At 39.2% G+C, this 10,108-nt stretch overlaps 1 protein-coding gene across 1 annotated transcript in view; it reads right to left on the reverse strand.

Annotated features, from left to right (window-relative positions):
- sema3c (sema domain, immunoglobulin domain (Ig), short basic domain, secreted, (semaphorin) 3C) overlaps positions 1-9,845 on the reverse strand; it is a 171,232-nt gene extending 161,387 nt beyond the window's left edge. The window contains exon 1 of the mRNA XM_060842840.1: positions 9,745-9,845. The gene's annotated coding sequence lies outside the window, so the exon portion shown is untranslated. The remainder of the gene's footprint in view (positions 1-9,744) is intronic.
- Between the last annotated feature and the right edge of the window lie 263 nt (positions 9,846-10,108).

Genomic DNA, 10,108 nt, shown 5'->3' on the forward strand with positions numbered 1-10,108 from the left:
GAGGAAGGGATCATCCCCCTTATCTACAAGTGAAAAGGAGAGAGGGAGGACATTATAAAATGGTGACCCATGTTACTGTTGAATATTTTTATAATTTCCTATCCACCCTGACCTGGTCTGCTCCATAATGAGCAAAAAGGTCTCAGATAACCTCATGCTACTCAGGGATATGATTACCTGTATGTATCGGGACAGTGGTTGGGGGGTGGACACCGAGCTCATCAGCTAGGACCAGGAGAAGACCTTTAACACAATGTTGCCCATCTACATGATGAATACACATTTTCCAAAAGTGTTTGATGAAGGAATCTGAAATTGGATCCAACTGCTATACACAATCATCCATAGAACAGTTTTCAATGGGTGAGAATTGGAGAGCTTCCCAAACAGATCTGGAGTTGGCTCAGCCTCTCTCGACCTGGTTTTGTTTGTGTCTTGTATCAAACCTTTGACTGAGTCCATCTGGAAGGGGATGGGGGAATAACAGGGGTGACAATCCCAGGTAGTGATGGCACTCAGCTCAAAGCATCCTCAGAGATGGTCCACTTCACTGTCTTCAGCTCAGATCCATAGTCAGAGACATAGACTGGGTAGTGGTGAGAAAGGCTTTCCCCATCACTTCCTTCACAATGCTGTTCAGGTGGAATACAGTGTGGAAGAGACCTCACCACCTCCATTTGGAATGTTTCTTTGCAAAGAAGATCTGAGAAAAGATCCAATGGTTTAGCTGGTTCATCCTGAGTAACTCCCAGATGCAGTATTCAGCAGTCTGTGAATTTGCTGAAAAACCTGTTGGTCTTCCAGTGAAAAGAGCTGACAATGATCGAGTGTTGCATATTGATATGCTCTAAGTCCAGGAGCACATATAATCTCGTTGAAGAATTAGGGAATGGTATTTTGCAGAACGCTTGCTTCTGTTGGCAATAGCGCAATTGCAGTGGGGATCGGTTTGTGCACTGTATTCTGCTCAGACGCGGATGTGTGCGCTGAAGTCTCTGTGCCGTTCTGCACATGCGCAGTGTCAGCGCCAGAGTGTGTGTTGTTCTGCGCATGCGCCGATGTCAGCTTTCTGAGAGAGGTCATGTACAGAGAGCAGCTTCCTTACATATGTACTGTGTTAAATTTACATTTGTTTTGTTAATAAATAGGATTTCAACCTTCATTCAGTCTGGGCTATACTTTGCGTTAGACCTTTGGGTGATTTTTGAGTGATCATGAGTGATATATTTTGGTGGTCTGCCCCAAACCCACTTTTCCCATCGGCCGCATCGTTTCTAATAAGCAATTTTCTATGAAGTGAGGTTTCACTGGAACACAACTTAGGAGAACTACCTGCATTAGAATTGGCACATCATGTAGGTGGAGGCAGATACAACAGCAACTTTAAGAGGCATTTTCATAGATTTATGAATAGGCAGGGAATTGAGGGATGTGGACTGCATCGAGGCAAAAAGTTTTTACTTTAGAAAGACGTCAATGCGTTGGAGTCTAGGTGGGCTGAAGGGCCTGGACTGTGCCATATTGTTCATTTTCCTTTTGTAGTAAAATAAAAATTAGACGAAACAGATTCTTTTTGCACTTTATATAATATCAAGTTCAAATTTATAATTTTTTTGAGCAATTTATACATTTGGAATGAAAGACTTTTGTGTCATTCTGCATAATTGGTGATTCAATGTAGTCTCATAAACACAGGTTAACTTATTTTCCTCTCTGACTCTAAAGTGGAAGTTTACCAAGGCTAGCCCATCCCTGGCATTTGAATGCTAGTACATGAAAAGTAATGCACGTTCTTTAATGTCTTGTGAGAAATCCTCATCAAATCTTAGATAACTTTCACTTCAAACTGTCCAGGAAAAGCAGTTTACAGCTGTTAAGCTGCAGTTTTGTGAGCCACAGAATCATAACTTCAAAAGTTTTTGTGTATACTAGCATAGTCATACAATTTAGCTGCAAAATACCTAGGATATCCAGGATTGGCTGTTACATGGGCTGTCAAAGTGTATGTGGTGCTTCAATTTACAATTTTGGCAAGTCTACTTCACGGCCAATGATTTCCTCCTCAGTACAATTGACATGAATGGAGGAAGATCAAGCTTTTGAAGAGATGATCGTAGCCAGAGTTGTGCAAAGTAACAGTATCGAGGGAGTAAGAGACAATAGAGGTGTAGATTTTCTCAAGTAATGAGCAATACCAGCCAATGGCTGTAGCTTGCAACCACTCCCACATGCACATCTGTATGTGTTATAACATGTAGCTATCAGTTAATAATGCAAGCTCTGTTTAAAGTTGCCATTTGGACATACAATAGCTGTGTACTGTTTGCTACTTTTCTATCTTTTGATGTTGGAAATAGTACTCTGCTTGGAAGGATAGGCATAGCAACATAGGACAAGTCCTGTTCCCTCTCACTGATATTTGCAAGTACAATTCTGCACAAATCCCAGATCATGTAGGGCATATAGGTTATTTGATTTTAGAGTAGGATAAATGGTGCACAATATCAAGAGCTGAAAGGTCTGTTCTGTGCTGTACTGTTCTATGTTCTACTTGGTTGGTATGCTTAACATATAGGCGATGCAAAAAAAAGTATACAGGTAGAAGAGGAGAAGAAAGCTGTTAACAACAAAAGATCCACTAGATTCTGAGAACAGCAGAGAATAAGTGGTTTTATTGTTCTCACTGTGCTTGTTAAAAGAGATCAAAATGCTGGTTGGATTGATAAATAGGCAGATACTTCATGAATCTGTGGTGGTTACTTTGGCTGATGACATTAATAATCCCTAGACTAGACTTGAAGGAGGAGAAGCCAAAAATGTTGCACAGACCAGGTAACAGATGGAACAGATTGGCATGTGGTTTCCTGCTGACCCTGCCTTTAGGAGGCAATTATTCCTCGTCATTGTCAGGTAGGTGTGGCAGATGCAGGTAGAGTTCATGAGATCATGACAAATGAAACCTACTCAGTTTTATCAATCAGAGGTTGTCTTTAATCCAGTTACAGCTAATTTATAAAATAATGGGAATTTGTTGCTTGAAAGTACCAGTCACCACGAAGATCACAATGACTTGCCAAGCAGTACTGGACTTGGTCATTTCCAGTTAGATAGTGTTAGATAATATGGTGCACCTTGAATTAGGATGAATAAAGCTATGAAAAAAACTTAACAAATACTGTCTTTGTAAATTTTCATTTAAAGCAAGCTTCTCATGTAAATCATCAAAGTCGGTTTTTCTGTGAAACTGATTATGCATCTGCTTCTTATGAACATACAAATTAAGACCAGGAGCTTTTAAGCATGCTCTGCTTTCAATCAGATCATAGCACTTGCTGTACCTATGATACTGACGTAGCATAGTGCCATGTGGCAATACATACACCCTCTTCTTTGACTGATCAGTGCTGGCTATCATAGCAAGTCACCTAAGTTTCTGACTGCACTAACAAGCAGGAAGCAAGAAGATAGAATACTTGCCTTTATCAGATGAGGCATTGAGTTTAAGTACAAGGAGTGAATGCTGGGACCATGTAGAATATTGGTTAGACCACAGCTAGAGTATTATGTGCGGCTTTGGAATCCACATTATCAGAGAGATACAATTGCACTGGAGAATGTGCAAAGATTCACCAGGATGTTGCCTGGGCTGGAGAGTCTTGGTTATAAAGAGAGATTAGATAGATTGGGGTTGTTTCCCTTGGAGCATAGGAGACTTGGATGACCATGTTTGAGATGTATAAGATTATAAGGGGCACAGATAGAATGGACAGGAAGGATCAATGACCAGGAGAATTGATGTAAAGTAAGGGACAGGTCTTTCAGAGGGGATGTGAGGAATTGTTCTTCACTCAGACAGTGGTGGGAATATGGAGCTCACTGCTGATGAAGGTGGTTGGAACAGAAACCCTCATAACATATAAGAAGTATTTAGATGTACACTTGCCATGCCAAAGGCATACAAGGCTATGGGTCAAGTACTACAATATGGGATTAGAAAGCTAGATGATTGTTTCTGACTGGCACAGATTTGATGGGTTGAAGGGCCTTTTTATGTACTGTAGGCCTCTAAGACTCTACCATAGTTGACCTGTTTGTGTTTTGAATTGCACATCTTGTCACATTGCATAAATATTTCTCACAGTCTGATGAGATAAATAAAGAAAATCTCAATTCAAAGTTTTTCATTAAGAAAGCCAACATCCCATTAAATTGTGATTTACCAGGTGCATCCCCTATAAATTAAAAAAAAATCATAGGATGAGGGTATCAGTGGCTTGACCAGCCTTTATTGCCCATTCCTAATTGTCTCAAGAATAATTGAGATTCAACTGCATTATTGTGGGTCTAGAGTTACATTTAGACCAGATCAGGCAGTTTCCTTCTTTTAAGGGCATTAGTGAACCAGATGGGGTTTTCCCCAACAATTGCTAACAGCTTTATGGTCATCATTAGACTCTTCATTCCAGGTTTTCATTGAATTCAAATTCCACCATCTGCCTTGGTAGGATTTGAACCCAGCTCCCCAGAACATTACCTGGACTTCTGAATGAATCATCCAGCAATAGTACCACAAGGCCATCACCTCTCTCAATGCCAACACAGAATTACATGATGATAACATTAGCTATTAGCTGTCACCTAAATATTACAAGACTCTGAGTTTGTTAAAGACCTTATTAGCATGTAAACTATATTAGGTTCTTAATCAGCATGAAAATAAATCAAACAGAAAACTGCATGAAAAGAATCTTGAGCAAGCAATGGGAGATCATGTTTAATATGAAACTTCCTGTTCTCTATATACTACAATCTCATGCTAATAAGTTAAACGCTGGCCTGAATATTCATTCTCTGATAAGCAGTTATATCCCTGTTATGCCACAGGGTTTATATATGAGTTCTGTGTTATCTGTAGGAGCCAAAAGTTCAAGTGCCATGTTGCTTCACGGATTCAACTTGAAAACAATTGTTCCACATATACAATGGTTGTGTGTTGCAGGTTGCTAACTGTTAAATATTGAAAAACCTCACAATGAGGCTATACTGATGATGAATTGGTGCAATAAAAGTGGGATTAAATCTTCAAGGATATACTTTCAAACCAATTATTCGAAACAATTCTTCTGGGAACAGAAATTTAAAAGTGCTTTCACTTTTTATTATTTCAGACAGTGAGCTCAATTTTCAAATTTTATTATTCTTGTCAACATGAAAGGATATTTATAGATTGCTTTGAAGAAATTGAGTAAACCTAATATCTAAGCTTACAATTTGACCTGAAGGCAAACTATGCGCGAGGGAGGGGTTCCTATTGTGAGATTAGGAAGAAGAAAGAGGTTGCCACAGGATGCTTTAAGTGGGGTTTTGGCCCATAACCAGCCTGATTGTTAGACCTTCAAACCAGATGCCACATCCAAGACCAAACTGTTCAAGTAGGTAGTCTATCAGAAGTACCAATCTTGGACTATTCTACCATTTTCTATGAGTTCTGAGGCCAGTAAGATGGTGGCCTGGGGTCAGCTGGGAGTGAGTTCCCAACAGTGTTGAGCAGGATTGAAATGGTGATGGAGGACTTAGATAGCAGTCAGTGGTATAGTGCTGGTTGGAGGGGAGCAAGAAATTATCATAAAAGGAAGCTTATGAATATTTACTTTTTCATTCATTCACGTATGTATGCATTGATGGCAAGACCAAAATTAATTACCCACCTCTAATTGCTATTGAGAAGGTGACAGCAAGCTGTCTGCTATCTCCAATCACTGCAAATCATGTGGTTTAAGGAGCAGCAGAATGCTGTTTTGAAGCAAATTCCATGAATTTGACCCAGTGATGAAGTAATGGGGACATAATTTCAAGTCACGTGCTTTGTGGGGGAGCTTGCACATGAGGGTGTTACAATGCATCTGCTGTTCTTTTTTTTAGTGGTAAAGTTTGCAAGTTTGGAAGATGTTGTTGAAGGGACTTGGTGAGTTAGTGCAGTATTGGAGACAGTGAATGTATAAGGGTGATAGATGGAGTATTGATCAGGTGGGCTATCTTGTCCTTGAATAATCTCAGTTAAAAGTCACACAACACCAAGTTATAGTCCAACAGGTTTAATTGGAAGCACTAGCTTTCAGAGCACTGCTCCTTCATCAGGTGACTGTCAACTGCCCGATAGCTCCGAAAGCTAGTGCTTCCAATTAAACCTGTTGAACTATAACCTGGTGTTGTGTGATTTTTAAGTTTGTACACTCCAGTCCAACACCAGCATCTCCAAATCTTGAATAATCTCATCTTCTTGAGTGTGGGAATGCACTCATCGGAGCAAATGGAACATTTTCCATCACATTCTTCACTTTCGTCATATTGCTGGTGGCCAGGTTTTGGGGAGGAGGTGAGCTATTCACGGGGGAATTCATAGGCACAGACCTGCTGTTGTAATTATAATATTTGTATGGTTGGTCCAATTCAGACTTTGGTGAATGGTAGCCCAAAGAATTTTGATACTGGGGAATTCAGTGATGACAAGGCCATTGAATGTCAAAATGAGCTGCTTAGATTCTCTCTTGATGAAGAGAGTCATTGTTTGACACTTTATGTGGCATAAATATTACTTGCTGCTTCTCAGATCAAACCTGGATTTTATTCAGGATCTCCTGCAAATGGACACAGACTGCTTCAGTATCTGAGGTGTAGTAAATGGTGCTAAACATTGTGAAACTGTCAGCAAACATCTCCATTTCTTGACCTTATGCCGGAGGGAATATTTTTGATGAGGCAGCTGAAAGTGGTCAGGTTTAGGAACACTGTCAAGATTAGAGTGGTGCTGGAAAAGCACAGCTGGTCAGGAAGCATCCGAGGAGCAGGAAAATCGACGTTTCGGGCAAAAGCCCTTCATCAGGATTCCTGATGATGGGCTTTTGCCCAAAATATTGATTTTCCTGCTCCTCGGATGCTGCCTGACCTGCTGTGCTTTTCCAGCAACACTCTAATCTTGACTCTGATCTCCAGCATCAACAGTACTCACTTTTGCTTAGGTTTAGGAACACTGTCAAACTCCTGCAAAGCTGTCCTGGAATTGAAATGATTGATGTCTAATAAGCATGACTGTCTTCCTTTCTGCTAGGTAAAATTTCAGCCAGGAGAGAGATTTCCCCTAATTCCCATTGACATGTTTTGCCAAGGCTCCTTGATGCCACTTAGTTAAATACTGCCTTAGTGACACTCTCTTCTTTCCTTTAGAATTTAGTTCTTTAGTCCATGTTTGGACCAAGACCGTAGTGAGGTCAGATGCTGTCCTGGCAGAACTCAAACTGAGCACCAGAAAGCTGGTTATTCGTGAGTAAGTGTTTCTTGAAATGTTTTTGACATCTCCCATCATTTTGCTGATTATTAAGTGTAAGCAGAAGGACTGCTAACTACCCAGGTTTGATTTGTCCTCCTGATTGTGATCAGGTCATACACAAGAAATGTTCGGTGTTGTTGGGTGGATGCCAATGTGGTAGCAGTGCTGGCTCGCAATGAAATAGAAGTCTTGAATACGATTACTTGAATCATATCAGGGTCCATAGCCTTTGTTGTATCAGAGTTGTGAAAATCTGTCATCTGGGATGTTAGTGACATCAAGAGGAGATGAAGTTGAATAATGATGGTACTACAGTGCTGAGCACCACATTAAAATACTTAGCACAGAGTTTCCACAGAACTCTGGGGAACAAGATTTCAGTAGAACAATCATTCTGTCTATGAGTCCTTTAATGTCAGATATTAAGTATCTCTGAAAATGCCAAATTATTTCTTCTCTCAGCGAGAAGATTTGATAGGACACACAAAAAAACAATTTGAGAAGATACATCATTCTTTTAATTTTTTATCAATAACAAGCAAGACAAACTATTACTAACACTAGGACTGCAAAAGCCACAGAACTAAAACCAAAATATGTGCATTGATCACAGTTTACTGTGTTGTCTGCTGTCATTGATGCAGAGGTTAAAACAATTCCATAACCCCAGCCTTCCTTCGTACATCTGCACAGTTTCATCAAGAGGAAAACTAAATAACAATATCTCTATTCAGAGAGCTAAGCAATTTGTACTTAATTTATTTATATATCCTGAAATTCCCCTGGTCCTTCTTCCTTTGTACTGTGAAACACTCATTCGACCTACATTAGTCATTTTCTTTACTCTATGAAATGTTTTCCGGAGGCCCAGTCTCCATTGACTATGACTCACTGAGCACTAAACTCTGAACAATTTTAAAACGTTTTTCAAATTATAGAGAGTGTGGCTACTCACTTCATATTACCACAGAACAGCCTACACCCACATCAAGTTGTCACCTCAAAATAATATTCACCAAATTATGAAGAAACCTGTAGTGCTAACATTTTGAACTGCTCATTGTAAAATGATGGAGAATTCAGCTGACACCTGTCATATGTGTTTAGGAGCTAATGTCTCTTGCAAAACTTACAATTTAATTCTTTATGTTTGAAGAGGTCAGTCAGTACACTGGGCTCTTAATTATTAACCTGTTAGTCATGGCAAAGTACCACAACATTAAATTAACAGAAATAGTTATTAACACAGGTTAAATAAATTGACCTATTAGCTACTAAAACATGAAGAAATTACTCTATAAGTTAGATGTTAACAGCAGCCAGTTATCCTAAGTATGGCTATACCATAAAATTCTAACATTCAGATAGAAAATGAATGATACTCTATTCATCAAGAACATGTGAATCACTTGCTTTTAGACCTGAATTTTCACTTTCCCCAATCAGTCATAATAGTTTAATGCTCTGCATTAAGTCAGTTAAACACCCCTGCTCATTTGGTTTAAACTAAGATGAACTCAAAAAGCACAACAGACGTGAACTGTTCAATCTGTCCACCCAATGACTCACTAAGCAGCAAAAATATATTCAACCTTGCATTAGTAAGAATGCAAACTTTGATGAACATCAGTCCTGTTTATTGATCCAGTGGAAGCTATTTCAAAAAGAACTAAAGAACAAAGTTTGCTGAGTGAGCAAGAAAAATGCAAGTTTAAATTGAACACTGGTTTTTAAACAACTACCTGACTCTTATACATTTACTTTCTCTCCAATTTTCAAGTCTCATTTGTCAGCTAGTGAGTTAGCCTCATTGTAAACACAACTAGTCATTACCTGGATGTACTGCCTCTCTTTGGGTCCAAGTAGCTTTCAGAGATTAGACATGGTACTGCACTCCCACTGAATAAGTTCTTCTACCACCCACTGATAACCTTCTTTAAGAGTAACTCATGACAAAAATTTCTTCCTGAGTTGTCTTGATTATTTTGATGATCTCAAACTCATAATGACAATGCAGGAAAATCTAAATGGAAGTTGCAAAAATCTGTAACCTGCAATTAAACTGGAAGATCCTTCTCTGGTGTGTGAATTTACACAAAACAAATTCTGTTTAAGGTGTTTTTTTTTTCTCCAAAGAATACTTGTTGATTAGTTTCCAAAACTGGTTAAATTTTATACTGCTACTAACATTCTTGGTTGCTAGGTAGTTGCGCAATCTTTAACAACGTAGTCTGCCTCAAAGTCAGTTTCAAGTCAGCTAAACAGTGAAATCCCACAACAGAAAGAAGCTCTCAGAATGTTACGATACAGAAAAAAATCATCTGTTTAACTCCTGATTCAAAGCCAAGTATAAAATGAGAATGTTTTACTGGGATAACAAATCAAACTGCACTGCAATTTCAGAAAGATTGCCTTACCTCCCATTCAGCCATGTAATAGCTGCAGCAGCTTTTAGCCCACTGTATCCTATTGTTTCACTTCCCACTGTTTACTGCTTTCCTTAGTTTGGTCAAAAGCATTCCATGACATCATTCATCAGAAAGTCACCCAAGCTGAAGTCGATTATTGAAACTAGAAGCCAGCTCTGAATCAGATCAAGATCTGTTTAAAACTGTAGCTTTCAGTGCTAGTTAGTCACCAGCAGTAATCTAATTTCATGTCGAAGGAGGTTAGTCTCCAACCTTGCTGGGTCATGCACAGCTTGACAAAAACAGAACCGGAGGAATTGAAGCTAATGCGATAAAGCGTGACTCTAAATGATCATGCTTATTTCATGAACAG

Source organism: Hemiscyllium ocellatum, chromosome 23, assembly GCF_020745735.1.
Source record: "Hemiscyllium ocellatum isolate sHemOce1 chromosome 23, sHemOce1.pat.X.cur, whole genome shotgun sequence".
In the NCBI taxonomy this organism is placed as follows: domain Eukaryota; kingdom Metazoa; phylum Chordata; class Chondrichthyes; order Orectolobiformes; family Hemiscylliidae; genus Hemiscyllium; species Hemiscyllium ocellatum.